We start from the raw sequence: 24,794 nt of genomic DNA, 5'->3' as shown, positions 1-24,794 counted from the left end.
ATTATAGTTTATTACAAGATATTGAATATAGTTCACTGTGCTATACAGTAAATACTTGTTGCTTATCTATTTTATATATAGTAGTTTGTATCTGTTAATCCCGTACTCCTAATTTTTCCCTCCCTCCCTCACCCCTTTGGTAACCATAAGTTTGTTTTCTATGTGATATTAATAGACTGTGAGTCTATTAATGTTTTGTATATAGATTCATTTGTATTATTTTTTAGATTCCACATATCATATAGTATTTGTCTTCCTCTGCCTGACTTACTTCACTTAGTATGATAATCTCTAGGTCCATCCATTATGCCGCAAATGGCAATATTTCAATCTTTTTTATGGTTAATATTCCATTGTATATATATACCACATCTTCTTAAACCATTTGTCTGTTGATGGGTGCTTGGGTTGTTTTCATGTCTTGGCTCTTGTAAATGGTGCTGCAGTGAACATTGGGGTGTATATATCTTTTTGAACTAGAGTTTTCATCTTTTCTGGATATATGTTCAGGAGTGGGATTGCTGGATTGTATGGTATTTCTATTTTTAGTTTTTTTAAGGAACCTCCATACTGTTCTCCATAGTGGCTGTACCAGTTTACATTCCCACCAATGGTGTAGGAGGGTTCCCTTTTTTCCTCACCTTCTCCAGCATTTACTGTTTGTAGACTTTTTGATGATGGCCATTCTGACTGGTATGAGGTGATACCCCATTGTGGCTTTGATTTGCATTTCTCTAATAATTAGTGATGTTAAGCAGCTCTGAGCAGTCTTGAACATGCCTTTTGTGGATATATACACACATGCACACATAATGCATACTTATTTATCTTGGGAATATATAGAGATGTGAAATTGCTGGGTAACAGGGCAGCTGTATATTTTACTTTATTCAAACTGTTTTTCAAACAGTTTTAAGAAATGCTTGTAACACTTTACACTCCAACTGGCATTGCCTGAGGATTCCAGGTGCTTCATATCATCACCAACACATATGCTTTCAATCTTTAAAATTCTAACCAGGGGAGGGCAAACTTTTTTTATAACTGGACAGACAGTGAATATTTTAGACTTTATGAACCATAAGGCCTCTGTTGCAACTATTTACCTCTGCCATTGTAGTGCAAAAGCAGCCATTGGAAATAAGTAAATACAAGGGCATGGCTGTTTTTGCTGATCTTTGATTTAAAACGTCTGTTCCATTACATCTGTATTCCAGCCAATGGGTAGAGGAAAGAGAAAGTGGAAGGTATTTTTCTTTTCTTTAAGACAGTGGCGCACAGTTGCACATATTGCTTCATCCCATATCTTATTGGGTAGAATTTTGTCACATGACCAATAAGCAAGAGGGGATGAGAAAGTATTTAGCTTGGTCGTCTGTGATAAGCTAAAATTCTCAGGGCGTTTCTTTTTTTTTTTTTTTTTTTTTTTTTTTTTTTTTTTTGCGGTATGTGGGCCTCTCACTGTTGTGGCCTCCCCCGTTGCGGAGCACAGGCTCCGGACGCGCAGGCTCCGGACGCGCAGGCTCAGCGGCCATGGCTCACGGGCCCAGCCGCTCCGCGGCATATGGGATCCTCCCAGACCGGGGCACGAACCCGTATCCCCTGCATCGGCAGGCGGACTCTCAACCACTTGCGCCACCAGGGAGGCCCAGGGCGTTTCTTAAGAAAGGGAGAATGGATATAGTGAGACAACTAGCTATCTTTTCTACAGTGGGCCATGTCCTGTGGAAAATTTCTTTAAGTCAAGGAAAATTGATGTTTATTTCTTTCATTATATTCCCTCTCCATGTTTTTCATTCTCTTCTTCTAGAACTCATGGTAGAGAGATACTGGCTTTCTAAGATCTGTCTTGAAAGATTTAAGATTTATCATGACTTTTGCCACTTCTCTTATAATTTCTATCTCTTGGTCCATTTGATGGATTTTCACCTTGATAATGCAGTTTTAGTTGATGTCCATTTTGCTACTTTTTTGATTTATTTCGTTTTTTAAAAAATCTTAGCAATCATGTTTTTAATTTGCTGACTGATGATCATTTTTCACAGTGCTCTTTTATAGCTGTAAGTCCTATCAAATCTCTTGAAGATAATTGTTATGTATTTAAATTTATATTCACTATTGTTCATAAGCTCATTTACAGGGATTGGTTATTTTGCTTTTCAGCCTTTTATCTCTTTCATTTGTTAGTTTTCCTCATAAGTTTTGTTATTTTGGCATTCTTATATTTATAATTTGGGGTCTAGATTGATCAGTACTAGTAGTTGGAATGGATTTCTTCAGCATAAATGAAAATAGCTGTTCTTCCGGTAGATAATTCAGTTATGATTATAGGATCTGTGGCTCTACAGCTGTGTAGGGCAGAAGGGGAGAGAAACATTGGGCTGTGTAGCCTTTTCTTTAGGTGTATGAGTAGCTTAACTTTGGATGCTAGGAGTTTCATGAAACATAGTGTTCCAGTGCTTGCTTGAGTTGTCTTTTGGGGGCATATCTTCCACTTTATTTAGAGGGTTGTATTTGAGGCTTTCATTCAAAATGTATTGAAGATGATTTGAAAGCAGGCACCATTGCAGCTGCTCTCTAGCACTTTAATTTTCTCATGGACAGTCACAAGATTTGTTGACTCTGCTGAAGCTTGCTACTGTACCTGATTCTCTTATTTGGGGATTATTCTGTAGTTCTGTTGGTCTTCTCTTTTGCCTGAGGTTGTAGTTCTTTGGGAGTTCACTGTCAATCATATGATGTGTTTTTTTCTATCTTCCTGAAGTTCCTTAATGATCAGGTTGGCTGATGCACCTTCCGTGCTCAGTCAGCCATCATGAAGCGGGACTGCCTCTATTAGTTGAGTTTTGTGTCAGGGCTGTTGGAGAATGAGGCAAAAATCTCAACAGTGTTCTTGGAATAGGCTAAAATTTTGAAAGCAAATGTCCTTTCTGTGTTTCAATACCTTGTTTAAAAACATTCCAACAGAATGTTTCATTTTGCTGGAATCTTTTGGAAGGACAGTTTCGTGGTAGTCCTGGGACATATATATCTGGATAACAGCACAGAGTCTGGTACAGGAGGCATTACGGGACTGTAAAGGGAGCCGGTTACCATGCTACCTAAGGCCTGGAGGAATGGAATCGAGTGACCAATGGGGAGATGGGGAGGTTTTGTAATTTTATTTGTTACACTGTGCTGTGGTTTTGTTTCCCTTTATTTAGAATGAAGCCCATCAACTGATTTTCAAATTGACTTTTGGCATTTTGACAGTATTTAGAGGAACAAAGTTGGGATCTAACTATTGCTTGGATTTATCATGAATTACTCTATTAAAACCATTATTTCATTAAGTTCCAGTTTCCTTAGTTAAGTTTATTATTATATGACATGTTTGTTTTTCTTTTTATAAAAATAATATATGCTCAATTGTAAAATTTTTTAGCAAATGCAGATAAATTAAATAAAATAATTTAATGCTTAGTCCCTCTATCCAGAGGTAACTGTTGTTATAAAGATATATATATGTTTAAAAATATATATCTTCAGCTCTTTCTTCTCCCATGTGTGAATTAGGCTTAATAGAAATTAGGTAACTTACTGACAGTTATTCAGTAAGTGGTGAAGCCATGATATGAAATAAGAAAGACTTATTCCAAAGGCTTTGTTCTTAAACACTACAATTTATACTTTGCCTTATGGATCAAATCCTAGCCTTCGAAAGTCTTGGAAGATGTAGGATTATAGCAGTTGGTAGCCATCAGCCAGGAGCCGAGTGCAGGAGGATGAATTCTGTAAAACATTCTGTTGGGTCCCAAGAGAAGTGTTGTTCTTCAGAGGGTCTATTTCTCTTAGTTTCCCAAAGGTCCTGCTCTTGTTGATGACATGTATCTTGTTGAATCTGAAATTCTACTCCTTGGTTCACTGTCTTTAGTTTTTGTTTTTAATAGAAAGCCTGTACTGTTGAATTCTATAGAAAAACAAGCCAGCAAACAAACAAAACACCCTTACGTGGATTCTAATATTGTAATTATCAACTTGGATGCGGTTTTCTCCTTGAGATTCAGCAAAGATAGATGAGGCACTGTGCATGCTACAGCCTTCTTCATTATCCTCCGATTTGCTCATCTTCTTGGCAGTCTCATGGAAGTTTTCAGGGACCCAGAGAACAGGGTTGCCATAACATCTCTCTAAGATCTGCTTCAGGCAGTGCATTTCAGCAAAGAGGAAGACTTGTAACATCACAGGTATCTGAAATTGCAAGTGATGGTCCAAATTCTTGGCTCCAACTATAAAAGACTGATTTCCCCAACTCCTCTTCTTTGGACTTTCTTGCTCTGAGGCCACGCTGGCACTGTCTGCATAAAGTACTGTTCCATTTGAAACAGCTGTGCCTAGAAGCAGATCAGAGTCGGCAGAGTAGGGATCATAAGTCAGCACAACTGTGCTACAGAAGCATTTTCTGTGGCTGCTTTTGGTGGATGCTGACTAGAAAATCAGACTCTCTATAATCAACAGAACTTGATGCATTCTTAATTTCTAAAATACATCATGCATTTTAGAAGTTAAGAATCTAATTCAGAGATCCTTAATGGCTTACTACCCTGGACATAAACTGCAGCTCATAGATTCTGTTCTTTTTTTTTTTTTTTTTTTGCGGTACGCGGGCCTCTCACTGTTGTGGCCTCTCTCATTGCGGAGCACAGGCTCCGGACGCGCAGGCCCAGCGGCCATGGCTCACGGGCCCACCCACGCCGTAGCATGTGGGATCTTCCTGGACCGGGGCACGAACCCATGTCCCCTGCATCGGCAGGCAGACTCTCAACCACTGCACCACCAGGGAAGCCCAGATTCTGTTCTTTATGTGCATATTTTGATCTGATCAAAATGAGTGTTCTCAGAATTCCTTTTAAATAGGTTTTTTAAAGTTGGCTAGCTTATGATGACAAGATCTGCCTTTTCCTCCTCTGCTGAAAGTCACATGGTCCCATCTTCCCTACTTGAATGACGTAAACTACTTCTACCTGCTGTCCATAAGACATATCTTAGCTTTACTCAGGAACAAAAGGAACACTGTCATTTCAGCATGTTAAGAAACTGGGGAGTGGTGGTTCCTATCACCTGGCCGGTGAACAGTCTCCTGCTTCCTTCAGTGCAGTTCTTATAAATGACAAGTTTTTGGGTTTTTGTTCGGTTTTTACATTTATGACTTGGTGTTCTTTTTTCTATAACAAAGTTTAGCCATCCCAGGATGCTCTATCAATCCTAAAAGTGGTATCAAAGATAGAGTTCAATTAAGAAGGCAAGCAGGATTTTGAGACTTTAACTGATACACTGAATAAGACATTCTTCATATGTCTTTCCTTCTCCCTTATGCCATCTGGTAATCATCTTCGACCACAGCCTCTATCATCTCTACTCCCTTCCCACAGTTCATAGAGTTGTGAGCTGTGACCCCGATTTTGGCCTGAGCAAGAATCTACTATTGATGATGGTGGCAAAGCTGGTGTTGGACTCACATCACGATCCAGGTTCCTGAGGCAGAGTAGGACACTATAACCAGCCTGTCACCCTACTGGGTGTAAAGTTTGAAAGCAGAGTGACCAAAAAAATGAAGACAAATCAATAGTTTCTCTTTCCTCATGAGGAAGGCAATCGTATGCTCTTCTCGCTCCTAATAGTACACTTCTGAGGCATCTTTATTGTCTGGTTGGGTATCCTCCAATACCCTGAAAAAACATTCAACGTGATAGCCATATGAAGTTACTGACCAGGAAAAAGCAGGAAGTTGGGATGTAACATATCTAGTCAATGATAAAGTACAATTGAAATGATTGGGATATAAACATCGGCTCCCAAGTAGACCCATTTCTATATGAGAGAGTGTGTGATTGTAGAAGAGACTAGCCATCCACCAGAATTGAGTGCTGTGCCTTCCATGGTATAGGATCAACCTTGGGAAGAAGTTGCCCACCTAGGGGCTACATTTCCTGGTCCTCCTGGCATCCAGATATGCCATGTGACCGCTCTTGCAAAGGAGCAGAGGTATTATTTCCTGGGCCAGAGTTTTAAGAAACCAGTATGTCTTTTTTTTTTTTTTTTTTTTTTGTGGTACACGGGCCTCTCACTGTTGTGGCCTCTCCCGTTGCGGAGCACAGGCTCCGGACGCGCAGGCCCAGCGGCCATGGCTCATGGGCCCAGCCGCTCCGCGGCATGTGGGATCTTCCCAGACCAGGGCACGAACCCGTGTCCCCTGCATCGGCAGGCAGACTCTCAACCACTGCGCCACCAAGGAAGCCCACCAGTATCTCTTTGACCATGTCTTTCCCCTGTCTGTCATCTGGTTACAGGAGACTCCAGGGGCCTAGGAATTGACAGAGCCACCAGACAGTAGGATTCTCGTTCTCTAAATCTCCATGTGGAGGAGAGTAGCCTGCTCACCTAGAACACTTTCACTAGATACTAACAGTTTTATTTATTTATTTATTTATTTATAAATTTTTTTGCGGTACGCAGGCCTCCCACTGTTGTGGCATCTCCCGTTGCGGAGCAGAGGCTCCGGACGCGCAGGCTCAGCGGCCATGGCTCACGGTCCTAGCCGCTCCGCGACATGTGGGATCCTCCCAGACCGGGGCCCGAACCCGTGTCCCCTGCATCGGCAGGCGGACTCCCAACCACTGCGCCACCAGGGAAGCCCTAACAGTTTTATTTTTAAGAGCAGCTGATGTTGCCCTAACTAATACAGGCAGGGAGGCAAGTTGGGATGATGTATTAGTCACGGCAATGACCTTGTCTGTATTTGTGCTTTACATTTCAATAGCCCAAATGATGTTGTATCCAGTTGCGAATTGTCCAGATGCCCCAGCAATTGATGTACTTATTTAAGTCAAGCTACACGATCCTATTCCTTTGCCACTTGATTTGCTAGCAGGTGTTTAAAATGGAATGCTCTCCTTTGTCTGAGCATGTGCTATCAAAATTTGTCTATCAATAGCAATAGAAAATGCAACTAACAAAACCTATTTCTTTTAGATCTATTTCTGCATGTCTCATATTCTCAATGTCATTGGTACGACCCTCCCACACCCAAGTGGTCATCTGGCCTTCCCTAACACAGTTCTTTAATTTCATTGAGAACAGACGTTTGTCAGATTTAGGTGGCATATGTGCTAATCATAGTTTAATTGGTCTCTCCTGGTCTGTGGTGGTACAGGTGTGATGCAAATAAAACATATATCTGCAATGGAGGTGATTGGAATTATGGTCAACTGACAGCAGACATCAACCTCTCAGTGCCTGAATAGCCAGTTTATTGGATAAGACAGGACAATTACCACAAATGGCCCATCAGAATGGTTAGAGCTCCCTACAGGCTTTGAGGCAGGTGTTTGTGCCTTCCGTTTAATCTCTTCCTTTCTAGTTCCAGGCCACATGCAGCCCTTGGCACAAGCAGAAGCATTTATACAGAAATGTGGGTCACCTGGATGCCCAGCACAGTGGATCAGGACATTCATTGCCAAACAAAGCATGAGCTCCCTATAACGCAAGCTGGATTTCTCCAGAGGAAAGGTAACCTGACTTGCAATCTTTTTTGGATCATCTGTGTATTTTGTTTAGTAGCATCGTGGAAATTTAGAATGCTTTTTCGTTAGCTCTAGTGGACCTTCTAGAACATTTTCAGTTCAAATCTCTCATTCTATAATTGAGAATTTGGGGTCGCAGAGAGGTTAAGCAAGGGCCCCAGGTACAGCCTATTAGGGGTGAAGCCCAGGCGAGATTTTAGGGCTTCTCAGCCAGTGCTGATTACATGACTTCCTGTTGCTGTTCTGAGCATCCTTTCCCGTCACCGGTCAGCTCCTGTTCATAGAAGAAGCTGAAGCCTCAACAACTTTTAGAGATTGGAGAGGTAAAACAGATACCTCCAGACAGAGAAGTTGTGAATAACTGTTTTCTTCTTAACACCCCTCTTTTCTCCTGTAGGGATTTTTTTTATCTCATCACAATCAAAGTAGCTATAATTCCACAGTGGTGCTTTTCCTTCTGCTGGTGTTGAAGTCGTTTGAGATCTGTGACAAGTCTGCTATATAGCAAAGTTCTAGTTCATATATTATGGTTGATCATCAGAGTTTCACGGAGGACGTGTATTGGAATATTAGTATCCCTCTCTTAGAGAAGCAGAACCTGGGCTTATGAAATCTCTTATAACTTTCCTAAGGTCACCTGGGCCGTGCTGGGATTCGAACCTGAGACTGACCTCTGCCAAATCTGTGCTGTTGACCTCATGATACATGGTCCTGCAGAACACTCAGTGCTTCTGTAGTAATTTAACTTACTACCAGGGACTAGATTCAGCTTTGGGAGAGGCTGTTTCACAAGGTTGGTACATTTTCTCAAATCTCCGCTTTCAGGATCAAGATTCAGATGGAAATTTTCTTTTGCGATCTTCTGAAACCATAAGTGGTCTGAACATTGTTTCAGTGATCAAACTAGAATCAAACTTGGACTCAGAGAACCAGACCAGAGCAGTGGAAAGATCCAGAGGTCTGGGTAACAGTACAGCCTTCCTGAGAAATCTGTCAGCGAACTCACTGTTGAGTTGTGTTAGATGTTAGTTCATTCTTGTCTTTAAGTAACTTAGTTTCTTTGATTTTTTTGGCAAAAATTGGTCCTGGCTACATTTTACGTATTTATCACTTTCCTCATAGAAATATAGTCCTCGCTACTTGGGTCATTGCTATCAAAACTAAACAATTTCTAGGCTAGTAAAAAAAATGTGAGCATTACTGTGTTATGGACCAATTTATAAAACTGTCAACTTTCTAGATGGTATTTTTTTATTTGTGGATTTTTCTCAGAAAATTCCATGATTCAAAAGCCTTTTTTTTTTTTTACAGTTCATTACACAATTTTACCCCCATGATATCCCTGCTGATTGTGTGCAATTCATCCAGTTTTTCTTATTTTCGTTGCAAAGAACAAAAGGGATAAAGGCAGTGGAATGGCTTGTTAAGAAAAGCCAAGTTCTGGGAGAAATTGGCAGGCACCACTCAATTATTGGTTTAGTAAAAGCGCTTCTAAATCCTTGTTTGGATGGCAAGATTGAATGTGAAATTCGGGGGGTGTTCTGATCCAGACGCTTTTCTTGTTCCCTAGCAAGTCTACATTTTCTTCTTTTTTGGAGGATGAAGACAGAAAAATGAAAGATAGCAAAACTCAGTTTTTCTTTAGTTTTTTATTGAGCGATTACTCTAGTCCACCCATGTTTTGCATGTACTGCTTTTCATAATTACTAGTTAGCATATTTGAATATACAAATAAGCATCATCACCTAGATAAAAGCATGACCAGTTTCAAAGCCTGGAGTACATGTGCAAAGAACTATTGCCCTGGATAGAGGTGCTCAAGGCTGAAGATGACCTTGACAATCTTGTCTTTACTGCCAAGAATGTGTTCAAATACCTAGGTGCATACTTCCCATATATCTTTTAAGTCTAGGTCATTTCTTTTTGTCTTTTTTTTCCTCTCTGTTTTCTTCTGCAGTATTTATCCAACTTGTGTTCCATTTTCTTTAATATAGTTCTCTGCTCCTTGGTTGGCAGATAGTCTTATAAACAAAAAGGGTTTGTAATAGACTATTACCAGGATGAATGGAGCCTTTGGACACTTGCCCAGAATCTGTCTGTATCCTTTGATATAAGAACATTGGATTGTTAGTTTGAATTGGAGGGAGGAGTTTGGCTGCAATAAAGGTTACAAGGAGGAGGAGAGACAACAACGATGAGGGTGTTGTTCTGTCTTTCTTGCCTATACAATGGAATGGGTTTGAGTTCATTGCTTAATGGGGCAATGGTCAGTAGTTGCTGTAATTTTTTTTTCTTATGAGAGCCTTTAGGGATTCCAGTGCCCAATCAGTTGTGTTGCAGAACCTCGGTGTCACATTATGGCACAGAATGGAAAAAATGGAAGTCTCTAAGCACTGTTTTGGCACCTTTGGAATTGGCGTCATGGAGGATTCTCTGGAGACCATGCTCTTGCATGGACACTGGCATTCACAAGGTGGATGTGGTGAGCAGTTGCTGGGGGGAAGCTCAAAACACCTATGGAGGCAGTTGGTGCAGGAGAGGGAGAACATGGCAGTTCTGTGTGGTGGCTATTGCTGACATATCGGTTCATGAGCATGTGTGAAGCATTCTCTTGGGAGTGACAGTGTCTGGGGAGTATTTTAAACATCCCTTAGAACCACTGCAATTCAGGAGTCAAGCAATCTGTTATTCCTGTGAGGAAAGAGTTGGTTGTTCTCAAGTTACATATTAATTTGTTAAGTGTGGTGAGCGTCCAGAACTGTGATTGTCTGAAATTTTAACCTACTTGCACACTAACGAGTCAGCCTGCGACAATTTCATGGATGCTGGTTGAAAACATAAGACTCCTGGGTAGAGACAACAGACCTCCTTATTCATGGCTCCCCAGGCAGCATGAGCATCATGATCTCCTTGGTTCCCCTTGTCCCCAGTCCAAAGGATGATGCAGAAGAAGTCCAATGGGATTGCTGTGCACATAATGGGTTTGTGTCATGGTTGAGGAACCCCAAGCTCAGGAAACTCGTTTTTTAAAGGGGCTGCTGATAAACCTGGCCAACTTTTGCCTCAGAGGGAGACATTATCTTTCTTACATTGGTCAGGAAACAAATCTGTCCTCTGTCCCAGAGGAAGATACTATCTCTAGCTTCCAAGGCTGTTTGCTATTCAAACATTCTTGACAAGATAGTCTAGGAAGAAACTGTCAGTGCTTCTGCTCAGAAAACTTGCAGGAACATGAGAAACCTATGAAGAGCTGACCCTAATGATATGTTCAAAAGACTCATATTTTTATAGTTATTGCATTTGGGTAATGCCTTAAATCAACGGAGTAATACTACTTACGGTAAAACAGGAGGATTGTTTTGGGGGCATATCAGTTTTTTATGTCTCCGAGGCTTTCCCTCCTGTGACCTGTAGCTTGGATAGATTTTCTAGGATGGTGCCTTTTTTCTCTTGTTATTAAGGCTCATCTGCCACAGACACTTAGGATCTGTCCACAATGTTAACTGGGATGCAAAGAAAAGGCTTTAGACTAAATGTTCCAGTGTCCATTAAAGAATAGTGACAGGGACCAGAAGATATCATATCCTGTCACTATGTAATATGCTGGATCACTTCCTCAGATTAACTAGGGAATAATGAAAAGTCTATGTGTGAGTGAGTGAGTGAGTTAGTGTATGTGTGATGTGTGATGTGTGTGTGTGCGTGTGTGTGTGAGAAGAAGAGGAAAGGGGGAAAGGGAAGAAGGGAGAGGGAGGAGGGAGAGACGGGTGCTGATCACAGCCTGGATTCAGAAAGAGCATGCACATATGTGTGCTTTGATGCCATTGGGCTAGTGAGGCTCACTTAAACGGCATTTTAAAGCTCTTAAATTTATCCTCTCACACCTTCAAGACCTGCAAATGATAATCCAACTTTTTGGATGGTGATTCTCTTGGGTAAACATGAAGTTAGCCTCAGAAACACCTTCTCTTAATTCAGATATTGCTTAAATCATGCACTTACAGTATTACAAAATCCTAAAGGTTTTGCAGATAGGAGGAAAAAGGAAGTCAGTAGTTTAATTAAGTATTTGAAAACAAAGTGAAACAAGGATAATAATATATACTTTACAGGAAGAGCCTCTTAGGCCTGTTTGTGGCTAATCTGTTAGCTATTCTTTGGCTAAGGTGGAATGAATGTATTATAAGAGCGGCTCTATCGAGCACAGTGTGATGATAGCTTAATCTGACTGTGGCCGTGGCTCACAGATCACTGTACCCAGTCAATACTCTATTATTGCAAGTTAAGTGGTTTGCTACAGTATTCCACACACAGGGTATTAGAAGCTGTGTTTCCTAATTTCCTAAGCAATAATGGTATAAGCAGTATGCATTTTTTATGATTAAAAACTAACAATTGCCTCTACAGAGTTAATGCTTTTTTATGTACCATTGGTACAGGAGATTCAGTCATAAATCAGAGCAAAATAAAATGTAAAATATACTAAATTTTGGCAGAATTAGATTTTCTTTGCAGAGACTGAAGTCTTCAGTTTTGCTTGGAATCAAACTTTGGTTTTCTTCCCAGTGCTTTTATTTTCATTTTATTTAAATGGGTATGTTGTTTCTTGATTAAAATTGATTCCGAATAATTATAACAATAGTAAATCACAGCATGAGCCTGGGTGTTCTTTGTAGCTCCTGGAGGCTGTCTCCATCCAGCCTTTCTGTGCTCACTAGTTTTTAAGTGTTAACTATATCTGCGGCGCAGACAGGGTTATGAACCACACAGCAAAGACTGTGAAGTGAATGATCATTCCTCCTTTCAAATGGCAGCTGTTTGCACAGGTTGGGGACTCTGAGCAGGACAGAACTTCCCTGGCGAATTGCTTCTCTGCTCATTTTACAGTAAATAGAAAGTAAGAAAGGACAGTGGGTTTTCCTCATTAGGAGACTTGGTGAGGATTGTTAGTTTCCACGTATCAGGAGCCCCAGCCCAGGAAGGTGGGAGAGCAAGGGGTGGTTAGTGAGAAGGGACATGGGTGTTTCATTCAGACTGAAGGTAGAATTAGAGCTGTCCGTGCGTGATACAAACAGGAAGTTCAAAGTCACCATAGTCAAGCTTATACTCTTCTCTCTCCTGGAGGTCTCCTTTTTGCTCCTCTCGCACATCTACTTCATTTTTCTTTCTGCAGTTGGGCTTTTTCTGCATCTTTCTGCATGTGCAGAATATGGTGGCCTCAAAGGGTCTCAATTTCAGTGACCCGTCCCACCCGCTAGGTCAGAGTCAGGCCCAAAGACTGTCAGGAGTTGGGCCACACCTTAATTACCAGATAGTGATGAGACAGTGGCAATATGCAGAGTGCATTTCTTCCTTAAAAGCATTCAACTTAAACAATATTAGTGGTAAAACTAAACACAACCAGAGGGACTTCCCTGGAAGTCCAGTGGTTAAGACTTCGCCCTCTAATGCAGAGGGTGTGGGTTTGATCCCTGGTCGGGGAGCTAAGATCCCACATGCCTCATGGCCAAAAAACCAAAACATAAAACAGAAGCAGTATTGTAACAAATTCAATAAAGACTTTAAAAATGGTCCACATCAAAAAAATCTAAGAACAAACAAACAAAACCACACCCACAACTAGAGTCTACAGGCCAAATGGAGTCTTGAGGCTGCCAGTGTAAGATCCCTTGACTGGGCTTTCTTAGACCATTTCTCAAATTCAGGGGATACCTAACTTTGTCAGCAGGGATGGGTCTAGGGTTAGGTGAGTGGAGCCTCAGCAAAATTTAAGGCGATGACTAAAAATATCAATAATCTGGATAAATAATACTTCAATGTAATATTTTATGAAATAAATATTAATGCAAAAAATTACGTGGTGAACAGAATACAAAATTTTGAATAAAGGCAGGATCACTATTACTGATTTTTTTCTTTTTGCCTCAGGCTCCAGTATGGCTCAGAGCAGCATGGTTTGACAGGGGTCTACCCCTAGGCCAGTTAGTTATGGGCAGGAGAGTGAGTACCATTATTATCCTGTGGGTGAAGGGGGTGCCTGTTCTCAGCAGGAGGGATGTGGACTAGGCAGGCAAATCCCAAAAGATGTCTGCTAAAGGATATTAGAGCATGATACTTTCTTCTGGGGTATGGTCCTTGTATTAGCCAGCTCGGGCTGCCAGAACAAAATACCATACACTTGATGGCTTAAACAAGAGAAATTTGTTTTCTCACAGTTCCGGAAGCTGGAAGTCCAAGATCAGGGTGCCAACACTGTCAGGTTCTGGTGCGGCCCCTCTCCCTGGCTTCCAGATGACTGCCTTCTCCCTGTGTCCTCACATGACCTTTCTTCTTTGTGTGTGTGTGTGTGTGTGGAGAGGAACTCCCTGGTGCCTCTCCTTGTAAGAACACTAATCCTATCGTGAGGGCCCCACCCTCATGGACTCATCTAACCCCAATTACCTCCCAAAGACCCCCTTTCCAAATACCATTACATTGGAGGTTGGGGCTTCAACTTGTGAATTTTGAGGGGAAATAAACATTCAGTCTCTAATAGCCTCCCCATATTAGGAATATACTCCAAACATTGTTAACTCCCCTTTAGTCATCTTTCCTGAATTTGTCATGTATAAATTAATCTTTTCTTTAAAAAATCTCGTTATCTTTTGACAGTTGTGTCAACATATAAGCTCAATAAAGTTAAGGTTTTGTCATTGACTTCTTATTCCAAATAAGTTGCCGCAAGAGTGTATTTTTGCAAAGCTGAATTAATCATCAGAAGAATGACTCAAAGATTTAACTAGAAAATGAAGTTTGGGTACTTAACCATTTCTGAAACCCCTGGGACCTGACCAATAATTACTCTTCCCACCCATAAGAAGACAGAAACATTCAGCATATGGTTTTTCTTTCCCACCTAAACTCAATCAGAATTATGTCAGTTTGTAGCTTACTGTAGTCAATCAAAATATGCCTAGTTCTTCTAGTTGTAAATCTGCTAAAGACATTTTTCAGAAAGGCCTGTCAAATTATTAAGTGATAGGAATATTGATAGAGAAAATAATTCCTTTAGATATTTTATAGGGACTAAAAAATTAGGGAATGTGTTTTGTTTTTTTTTAAATCTCTTCAAGGGCTGTTTTGGTTTTGATGTTCAAATACCATATTGGAGAACATTTCAACTGTGAATATAATTCTGAAAACACTTTGAGCCCTGACAATATCTGTCCTGGGTAGCCTTGTATCAAGCTGGCAAACAAATCCTGGAAAAATTGGGAAGTATTTTTGTTTTCAGAATGCTTTATATGCAGTTCCCCAGAAACAGCTCAAAAAGACAGATACTCTTTTCTAAAAGGTTGCTGGCTTAGCACTTCCCAGCTTACAAAGGTTGGAATTTCCCACTGGCTCAGTAGAGAGATTTGTATCACTTATTTTAGATTCACTTAATAGTACATTTGTGTTTGAGATAAAACGTTGAGTCCCACCAGACAAGTAAGATTGTTCTTAAAAATTGGCTCCTGGGACTTCCCTGGTGGCTCAGTGGTTAAGAATCCGCCTGCCAATGCAGGGGACATGGGTTTGAGCCCTGGTCCAGAAGATCCCACATGCCGCGGAGCAACTAAGCCCGTGCACTACAACTATTGAGCCTGAGCTCTACAGCCCGTGAGCCACAACTGCTGGGCCTGCATGCCACAACTACTGAAGCCCGCACCTCTAGAACCCATGCCCTGCAACAAGAGAAGACACTGTAACGAGAAGCCCATGAACCGCAATGAAGAGTAACACCCTCTCGCTGCAACTAGAGAAAGCCCACACGCAGCAACGAAGAACCAATGCAGCCAAAAATAAATAAATTTATTTTTAAAAAAATTGGCCTCCTTCTCTCTCCCCACCATATATATTCAGATCTAAAGTAGAGTCTTCTAAATGTTTTTTCACAGCTAGATATGACATCCTATTTTAAACCAGCAGCAGTAGCTGCTGTTTCTCTTTGTAGAGAACATGGTTGGATGTACAGCAAGCAGATCTGGGGAGACTGGTGAGTTTTCAGTTCCTTAAGTGAAGTCCTAACTGTAGTTACCCCATCCCCCCTTTGTATTGGTGTAGATGGGAATGAGGGTGAGGTAGGTGGTAACACATGGAAAAGTACCATAAAGGTTTATAAAAAAACACTGCTGAGTAACACTTGCCTAATCACATGTGACCTCAGTATATTCATTGCATTTTGTTTTCAATTTTTTTTTTTTTTTTTTTGCGTTACGCGGGCCTCTCACTGTTGTGGCCCCTCCCCTTACGGAGCACAGGCTCCGGACGCGCAGGCTCAGTGGCCACGGCTCATGGGCCCAGCCGCTCCACGGCATGCGGGATCCCCCCGAACCGGGGCACGAACCCGTGTCCCCTGCATCGGCAGGCGGACTCCCAACCACTGCACCACCAGGGAAGCCCCTGTTTTCAATTTTGCCCTGGCATTCATCATACTCTATCCTTCTTTTCCCCTCCTACTTGCCACCTTTTTTATAATTTTTTAATTAAGACTTTTTCAAGAGAGAAATTCGTTTCATAGCAAAGTTGAGGGGAAGGTAGAGAGGTTTCCCAAATACCCCCTGCTCCCACACATGCATATTCTCCCCATTATCAACATCTTCCACATAAGTGTACATTTGCTAAAACTGACGAATCATAATCGTCATTGCTAAAATTGACACATCATAATCACCCAAAGTCCATCATTTACCTTGGGGTTCACTCTTTTTTTTTTTTTTTTTTTTAAGAGCTTTAATCCAGTAGTACACCCAAACTCATTACAACAAATTTTTCATTCAGTTCGGATCAACCTAGATTCAGATATGCTGCTCTAGAGAGCTGTTTCCTGCATGGTTTGTCTCCTCAGTCATTGTCCACAGGACTCTGAGAAGCTGTAGGAATATGCAGGCGCAGACTCAAGGCCCGGCTTCATCTCCAACGTTGTGGAAAGGGACTGTACATCATGGGGCAGAGCCCTATGCTCCCCTACGCCACCAGGACAGAGCCCGGGGAGAGTGACCTCCCGGGGTATCCACGTTGGTTGGGGTTCACTCTTAATGTTGTACATTCTATGGTTTTGGACAAATATATGGTGACATGTACCCATCATTACAGTATTATACAGAGCATTTTCACTACCCTAAAAATGTCCTGTGCTCCATGTATTCATCCCTCCCTACCTACCAAAAACTTGGTAACTGCTGATCTTTTTACTGTGTCTATAGTTTTGCCTTTTCCAGAATATCATATTCTTAGAATCATACAGTACATAGCCTTTTTGGATTGGCCTCTTTTCACTTAGTAATATGCAGTTAAGATTCCTCCATGCCTTTTTATGGCTTGATATCTCATTTCTTTTTGCCACTGAATAATATTCCATTGTTTGGATGTACCCCAGTTTATTTATCCATTTACCTTCTGAAGGACATCTTGGTTGCTTCCAAGTTTTGGCAATTATGAATAAAGCTACTATAATGTCTCATGTGGAGGTTTTTGTATGAACATATGTTTTCAGTTCATTTGGATAAATACCAAAGAGTGCAACTGCTAGATTGTATGGTAAGAGTATGTTTAGTTTTGTAAGAAACCACTAACTTGTCTTCCATAGTGGCTGTGCCATTTTACATTCCCAATAGCAATGAATGGGAGTTCCTGTTGCTCCATATCCTCTTCAGCATTTTAGTGTTATCAGTGTTCTAGATTTTTAAAAAAAATATCTTTATTGGAGTATAATTGCTTTACGTTAGTGTGTTAGTTTCTGCTTTATAACAAAGTGAATCACTTATACATATATATATATATATATATATATATATGTCTCCATATTTCTTCCCTCTTGCATCTCCCTCCCTCCCACCCTCCCTATCCCACCCCTCTAGGTGGTCACAAAGCACCGAGCTGATCTCCCTGTGCTATGTGGCTGCTTCCCACTAGCTAGCTATTTTACGTTTGGTAGTGTATATATACACATGCCACTCTCTCACTTTATCCCAGCTTACCCTTCCCCCTCCCCGTATCCTCAAGTCCATTCTCTAGTAGGTCTGCATCGGTTTTTTTTTCAATTTATTTTTGGCTGTGTTGGGTCTTCATTTCTGTGCGAGGGCTTTCTCTAGTTGTGGCAAGCGGGGGCCACTCTTCATCGCGGTGCGCAGGCCTCTCACTGTCGCGGCCTCTCTTGTTGCGGAGCACAGGCTCCAGACGCGCAGGCTCAGAAGTTGTGGCTCACGGGCCTAGTTGCTCTGCAGCATGTGGGATCTTTCCAGACCAGGGCTCGAACCCGTGTCCCCTGCATTAGCAGGCAGATTCTCAACCACTGCACCACCAGGGAAGCTCCAGGTCTGCATCTTTATTCCTGTTTTGCTCCTAGGTTCTTCATGACCTTTTTTTTTTTTTTTTTTAGATTCCATATATATGTGTTAGCATACAGTATTTGTTTTTCTCTTTCTGACTTACTTCACTCTGTAAGGCAGTCCTAGGTCCATCCACCTCACTACAAATACCTCAGTTTCGTTCCTTTTTATGGCTGAGTAATATTCCATTGTATATATGTGCCACATCTTCTTCATCCATTCATCTGTTGATGGACACTTAGGTTGCTTCCATGTCCTGGCTATTGTAAATAGAGCTGCAATGAGTGTTCTGGATTTTGACCATTCTTTTTTTTTTTTTTTTTTTTTTATTTATTTATTTTTGGCTGCTTTGGGTCTTCATTGCTGCATGCGAGCTTTCTCTAGTTGCAGCGAGTGGGGGCTACTCTTCCTTGCAGTGCGCAGGCTTCTCATTGTGGTGGATTCTCTTGTTGCAGAGCACAGGCTCTAGGTGTGTGGGCTTCAGTAGTTGTGGCATGTGGTCCCAGTAGTTGTGGCTTGCAGGCTGTAGAGCACAGGCTCAGTAGTTGTGGTGCAGGGGCTTAGTTGCTCTGCGGCATGTGGGATCTTCCTGGACCAGGGCTCGAACCCATGTCCCCTGCATTGGCAGACAGACTCTTAACCACTGCACCACCAGGGAAGTCCTGCCCATTCTTAGTAGGTATATGGTAACATCATGTTCTACCTTGTTCTACTCTTAGTTTTTATCTCCTATACTAGCTTATATGCTTCTTAAAGGCAGGGGTTACACATATCTTTTTATCCTCAACCACTTGTTGTATAATCTACGTGTGTAGGTCACTCAGAAGTGTGCTGAATGATTCAAGATGTTGAATGTGTTAGGGTTGGTGAGAAGTTCAATTAGGGGAAGGGAAGAACTATCATTTATTGAATATATGTGCCAATCATTTGACATACATGCACTTTTCTTGTGAATCCTCATAATGGTCCTATAAAAAAGATAAAATTATTCCCATTTTGCCAAAAATGGAGAAACTGAGGCTTAAAAGAGTAAATAAATTACCCAGCATCAGGAAAGTCTGGTGAACCCGGGGTTCTAAACCATGTCTGTTTGGCCTGATGCTGATTTTGCTAGGCTGGTCTATACTTGCAATTAGAGCCAACATTCTAGTCTTCAATGCCCATGGGGCCAGCCAGACAGGGGAGGAGGCTGGGGGTTGGAGTGAAGAAGACCTCCTGCCTGCAGACCTTGTCCAAAGTGGGCACCCTAACTTAGCTCTAGCCAACTGTTACATTTTTAAAAATAGAGAATACATAAATCTGTATTTTGGTGGGGAAGTTTGCAAAGTCTTCCAAGTTTTATATTTTGGCAACTAATTTAATAATAACACTTGTGAAAGTTAAAACAGGTCTTAGACCATATTTAAGTCACAAACTCAAAGCTTCTAGCTGTTACATTAAAGAATAGTTTTAAAGAATTGTAACTCTTTCCCCCCAAATTTGTAATCCTGAATGACATAAAGTGCTGCCTATTAAGAAAAACTTAGGGACTTCCCTGGTGGTGCAGTGGTCAAGAATCCACCTGCCAGTGCAGGGGACACGGGTTCGAGCCCTGGTCTGGGAAGATCCCACCTGCCACGGAGCAATGAAGCCCGTGTGCCACACTACTGAGGCTGTGCTCTAGAGCCTGAGAGTCACAACTACTGAGACTGCGTGCCACAACTACTGAAGCCCGTTCACCTACAGCCTGTGCTCTGCAACAAGAGAAGCCACTGCAATGAGAGGTCTGTGCACCACAACAAAGAGTAGCTCCCGCTCGCCACAACTAGAGAAAGCCCACGCACAGCAACAAAGACCCAACATCATCGTTGGGTCTTAATTGAATTAATTAATTAAAAGAAAAACTTAGAGAGCTAACTGCAATTAATAGTTTGTTCTTTTATTGGTATGTAAAATGTTTATGCATAATACTCAAAGAAAAAGTATCTTATAGTATCTTACCTATGTATGCAATGTGGAACCTGGGTAGTGAATGAAGATTCTTATTATTTCACTTACCCTACTTGCTATGATGTTCTGACCTAACTTCCTGAAAACAGCAAAAGTATTTATTCAGCAGTGAACTGAACTATATACAGTTTTCTAAGTGTTTTATACACTCACACAGGAAACTACAAATGACATGCATATGTAACCACATGTAGTTTTGCATTAATTATTAGTTGTTCATAAGTATGTAGATAATGCCCTTTGTCAAAAACAACAAGGGTAATATCTTGTTCTTCCTCTTGACCCTTTCTTCTATTGTTATCCTGATCCAGGTCATCAGTCTGTGTTGTCTTTTTCACTGTCCCTGAGTATTCTGTCTTTTGACATAAGTATTGGTAGGATAATCACAACAAACTCTATTTTTCTGCTGTATCTTTTCTGCTGTATTTTTTTTGCAGTACGTGGGCCTCTCACTGTTGTGGCCTCTCCCATTGCGGAGCACAAGCTCTGGACGTGCAGGCTCAGCGGCCATGGCTCACGGGCCCAGCCGCTCTGCGGCATGTGGGATCTTCCCGGACCGGGGCAAGAACCCGTGTCCTCTGCATCGGCAGGCAGACTCTCAACCACTGCGCCACCAGGGAAGCCCAATGGTTGTTTTTTAAATGGTTCATTAACCTCCATTTCCTCCATTCTCTGATTCATCTTATTCAGGTGTTAGACCTCCTGTACTATCTTTTCTTTCCTATTTTCAATTTCTGCATTTTTGTGTTCTGACTTTCTGGGAGGTCTCCTCTCTTCCCTCCTCTCCTGTGTCCTCCCTTTGTCTCTACTTAAACTTGCTTTGGGTTTAGTTTGCTCTTTTTTTCATAGTTCCTTAAAGTGGAAAGTTAGGTTGCTGACTTAGGATCTTTCTTCTGTCTTAATATAGGCTTTTACAGCTATAAATTTCCCTCAAAGGACTACTTTAGCCACATCTCATAAATTTTGGCATGCTGTGTTTTTGTTTTCATTAATTTGCATGTATTTTCTAATTTTCCTTGTGGTTTCTTCTTTGACCCATTGGTAATTTAGGACTCTGTTATGTAATTTCCACATATTTGTGAATTTCCCTAATGTCCTTCTGTTACTGACTTCTAATTTCATTTCATGGTGGCCAGAGAACACATTTTGTATGATAGAAATTCTTGTACATATGTTGAAACTTGTTTTATGGAGTAGTGTATGGTCTATCCTGGAGAATGTTCTATGTGCACTTAATAAGGAGGTATATTCTTCTATTGTTGGTTGAAGGATGTATATTCTTCTATTGTTGGTCTATAGATTTCTGCTAGGTCTAGTTTATTTACACTTTTTTTCAATTCTTTCTGTTCCCTTCTTTTTTTTTGTCTAATTGTTCTATCTATTCTTGAAGGTGGGGATTTGAAGTTTCCAGCTATTTTTGTTGAATTGTATATTTCTCCTTTTAATTATTTCAGTTTTGACTACATTTATTTTGAGGCTGTGTTAGTCGAATATATGTTTATAATTGTTATGTCTTCTTGATGGATTGACCTTTTCATCATTATAAAATGCCTTTTTCTCTAATAACAATTTTGTCTTAAAGTTTAATTTGCCTGATAAAAGTATATCCACTCCAACTTCTTTTGGTTACTGTTCGCATGGTATGTCTTTTATTGTCCTTTTACTTTTCACCTACTTGTGTCTTTGAGTCTAAAGCATATCTCTGGTAGACAACATATAGTTGGAATATATATTTTTTTAAAAATCCATCTGTCAATATCTGCCTTTTGATTGGAGTGTTTAATCTGTTTACATTTAATGCAAATACTGCCAAGGTAGGATTTATGTCTGCAGGTTTGCTATTTATATCTCTATGTCTTTCATCCTTTTTGTTTCTCTGTTCCTCCCTACTGTTTTGCTTTGTGTTAATTAGATATTTCCTAGTATAACACCTGAATTCCCTAAGGCTGCTGGTTTCCACAGCTACTCTCTTTGTTAGACTTTTGGTTTTCAAGGCTATTGCAGAGCTGGGTGGAGGGTGATGGAATAGGTTACATTAAAACACCACAAATCTCATTGTCCTTATGAGACTCAGATGTTTTCCTTGAATAAACACTCCTTGGATTGTGTTATGTCATTCTTTAATTTCCAGTGGTCTGAATAAGTTGATTTTGACAATTTTTGCTAGTGTTCCACTGTTTTTATAGAGTGGTTTTTCAGATATGCTTTTCCCACCATTCCAAATTTCTAGAGATTTCTTGAAACCTTTTTTGTTCTTTCTTTTGACTGTATTTATTCTCTGAGTATATTTTAAAAAAAATAAATGTGTGTTCTTTTTTCCTGAGCACAATAGCCAAGATATTTTTTCTCTCTGAGGATATTATTAATTTAAAATATTTTTTTTCACCCTATATGATCTCCATTTTCTCTAATTGGCTTCAGCATCTTCATTTTGTCCTCTCTTCAGACAACAATGGCAACTGTAGTAGCAACCATTTATTAAACACTAATTCTGCACTAGTTACTCTTCTAGTGCATTATACATATTAACTTATTTAATACATACTAACTTATTTAATCTTCACTTTAACTATTGGAGATATTATCATTTTCTTAATTTTACAGGTGACAAAGCTGAGACATAAAGAAGGTAAATACTTGTACATAGTACAAAGTTGCAGAGTTGGAATTCAGGTGTAGTCTGACTTTCACATCTTCTTTCTCAAATATTAGCCCATACTTGGGTCATCTGTTCATATGTACCAGTGGGGTTATAAATATTTTGAGCATATGAGTGAGGCTTGTTGACTATGGGGGTGTTATCTGTAGGGTAAATTGGGTACTTCTTGGCTTTTCTGATTACTACTTTAGAATGTAGCCTTTTCTTGTCTACTAGTAAATTATCACTTGTCCATCAGCTTTCCATCCTTCAAAATTTTTGTTTAGTTCTTACTTTTTTTCTTTTTACATTTGTGTGTTTATGCCTTAGGGAGGAAAAAGGTTTACTATATTTTAGAAGGGTTTTGGGAAGGACCAGAATTAATTGCATGTTTTCAATACACTGTCCTTTTAATCATTTTAAGCATACTTAAAAAAAAAATCTCTGACTGTTTTGTGATCTGAAGTTTTGGGGTGGGGCATCTAGTTCTTCTTTTTATCTGCTGATTTATCATGAACATTAGATTTTTCCTCTTGAGCTTTATAATTTTGTTTTGCATGTGCATTATCAGTAGAGCTTTTTCCATGGGATTTTTATGCGGTTTGGGCTGAATCTTTCTCTACTGAGGTAAATTTCTCCTTTTCTCCTGCCAGGTGTTCCAGGATAACTTTTTATGTTAATTTCTTGCCTTAGGAATACAGGACCCTGCAAAGACAGTATAAAATAAGCCCAAACTCATGGGAAGAAAGGCTTCAGGTTAAGAATTTTCAAGGAAGGCTTCCCCCACTCCTCCTGCCTGGAATGTAGAACTGCATCTGCCTCTTTATTACCTGCCTGTGCCAGTGAGCATATAAAACACCATTTAATTGAAAGTGCAGTCCCCTGAAGGTTCTGGATTAAGGGTGAAGGTCTCATTTTCAACTGTCTGTTTCACATAGGTCCCAGGTATTATGTCCTATGTGTGCAGCTATTAAAATCGAAGACACTGGGCTGAGACCAGACCAATCCCTTCCCCAATCACCAAACCAGGACAACATGGTACTGTCTCACTGAGTTTCCTTCCATCTTCCTTTTTGATTCCTGGGGATTTTCCTTAGTTTTAAGCTCAGACATGCATTTAAAAGGATACTTGTGATTTTTTAAGCAGAATATCTATATATGTTATAACAGGAGGTATTCAGGTTATCTGATCTGATATTTTTGCTTGAAGCCCTAAAATTAACTTTTCTTGCTGAATTATTTCATGCATACTCCATAGATGTTATCCTTACATTGAAAGTATGTGTAATTTTTTCCATGACATTGCTGCTAAATCAAAGAATATATATTTTACTCAGCTTTATTGAGATATAATTGACATATAACATTGTGTAAGTTTAAGGTGTATAATGTGTTGATTTGATACAGTTACATACTTAAGAAAACTTAAGGGGGTGTGATGGATTGTGTTGTGGAAAACCTATCAAATATATCCTCTGTATCTTCAGAAAGCTTCACAACTGACAGAAGTTATAGGAGGAGGTAAATTTGGGCTTGATATGAGGAAAACCTCTTGCTGACTAGAGGCAGCTACACATGAAAAGATAGTCTGCCTTACAAATGGTTGATGACCTTGTCCTTTTCTCATCATTGGGAGCGATCAAACACAGGCAGACATTATCTTATCTGTAATAGTTAAGTTCTCAGACTCTAAATGTAGGTTTCAATACTTGTGATTACATTTAGAACCCACCCAGATAATCCAGGGTAACCTTACCATTTCAAAATCCTTAACTTAATCATATCTGTAAAATTCTTCTTTGCCATATAAGGTAACATTCACAGATTCCAGTGTTTAGGACAGGGATATCTTTTATTCAGCCTACCACAGCAAGCTTTGTGGACATCAAACAAATACCTTCATTGCCCTAATACCACTCTTTACAGTATCTTGGGCAAGGGTCCTCCAGCCTCCACTTGAGTAATGTCAGTGTTAGGGAAGTAATATCATTGACCATTAGTTTGTACTACAATAACCTTTAGCCCTTTCCTATTCTCAAGAACCTATGGTTTTAGAATTACTGTTTTAAAGTTACTTTTTCAGGAACTGATTTATATTTACTAACTTCCATTTGTACCATCTATTACAAAAAAGAATATGCTGATATGCTAAACTCAGGTGAATTTATCCCAATCCATGTCTGAATGGTTGAGGTTTTACAGTGACCTATCACATTTAAAATAAGGAAATATACTAATCAAAATTCTTATGTT

General features: G+C 40.2%; 1 non-coding gene across 1 annotated transcript; it reads right to left on the bottom strand.

Moving 5' to 3' along the window:
* Positions 1 to 16,401: 16,401 nt before the first annotated feature.
* On the bottom strand, positions 16,402 to 16,605 carry LOC132487277 (small nucleolar RNA SNORA73 family). The gene has a single exon (XR_009531567.1). It is a non-coding gene; the product is annotated as a small nucleolar RNA SNORA73 family (small nucleolar RNA).
* Between the last annotated feature and the right edge of the window lie 8,189 nt (positions 16,606 to 24,794).

The sequence above is a fragment of the Mesoplodon densirostris genome, chromosome 3, assembly GCF_025265405.1.
Source record: "Mesoplodon densirostris isolate mMesDen1 chromosome 3, mMesDen1 primary haplotype, whole genome shotgun sequence".
NCBI lineage: Eukaryota > Metazoa > Chordata > Mammalia > Artiodactyla > Ziphiidae > Mesoplodon > Mesoplodon densirostris.
The sequence above is the reverse complement of the archived record's forward strand: the minus strand, read 5'-3'. Positions and strand labels throughout refer to the sequence as shown.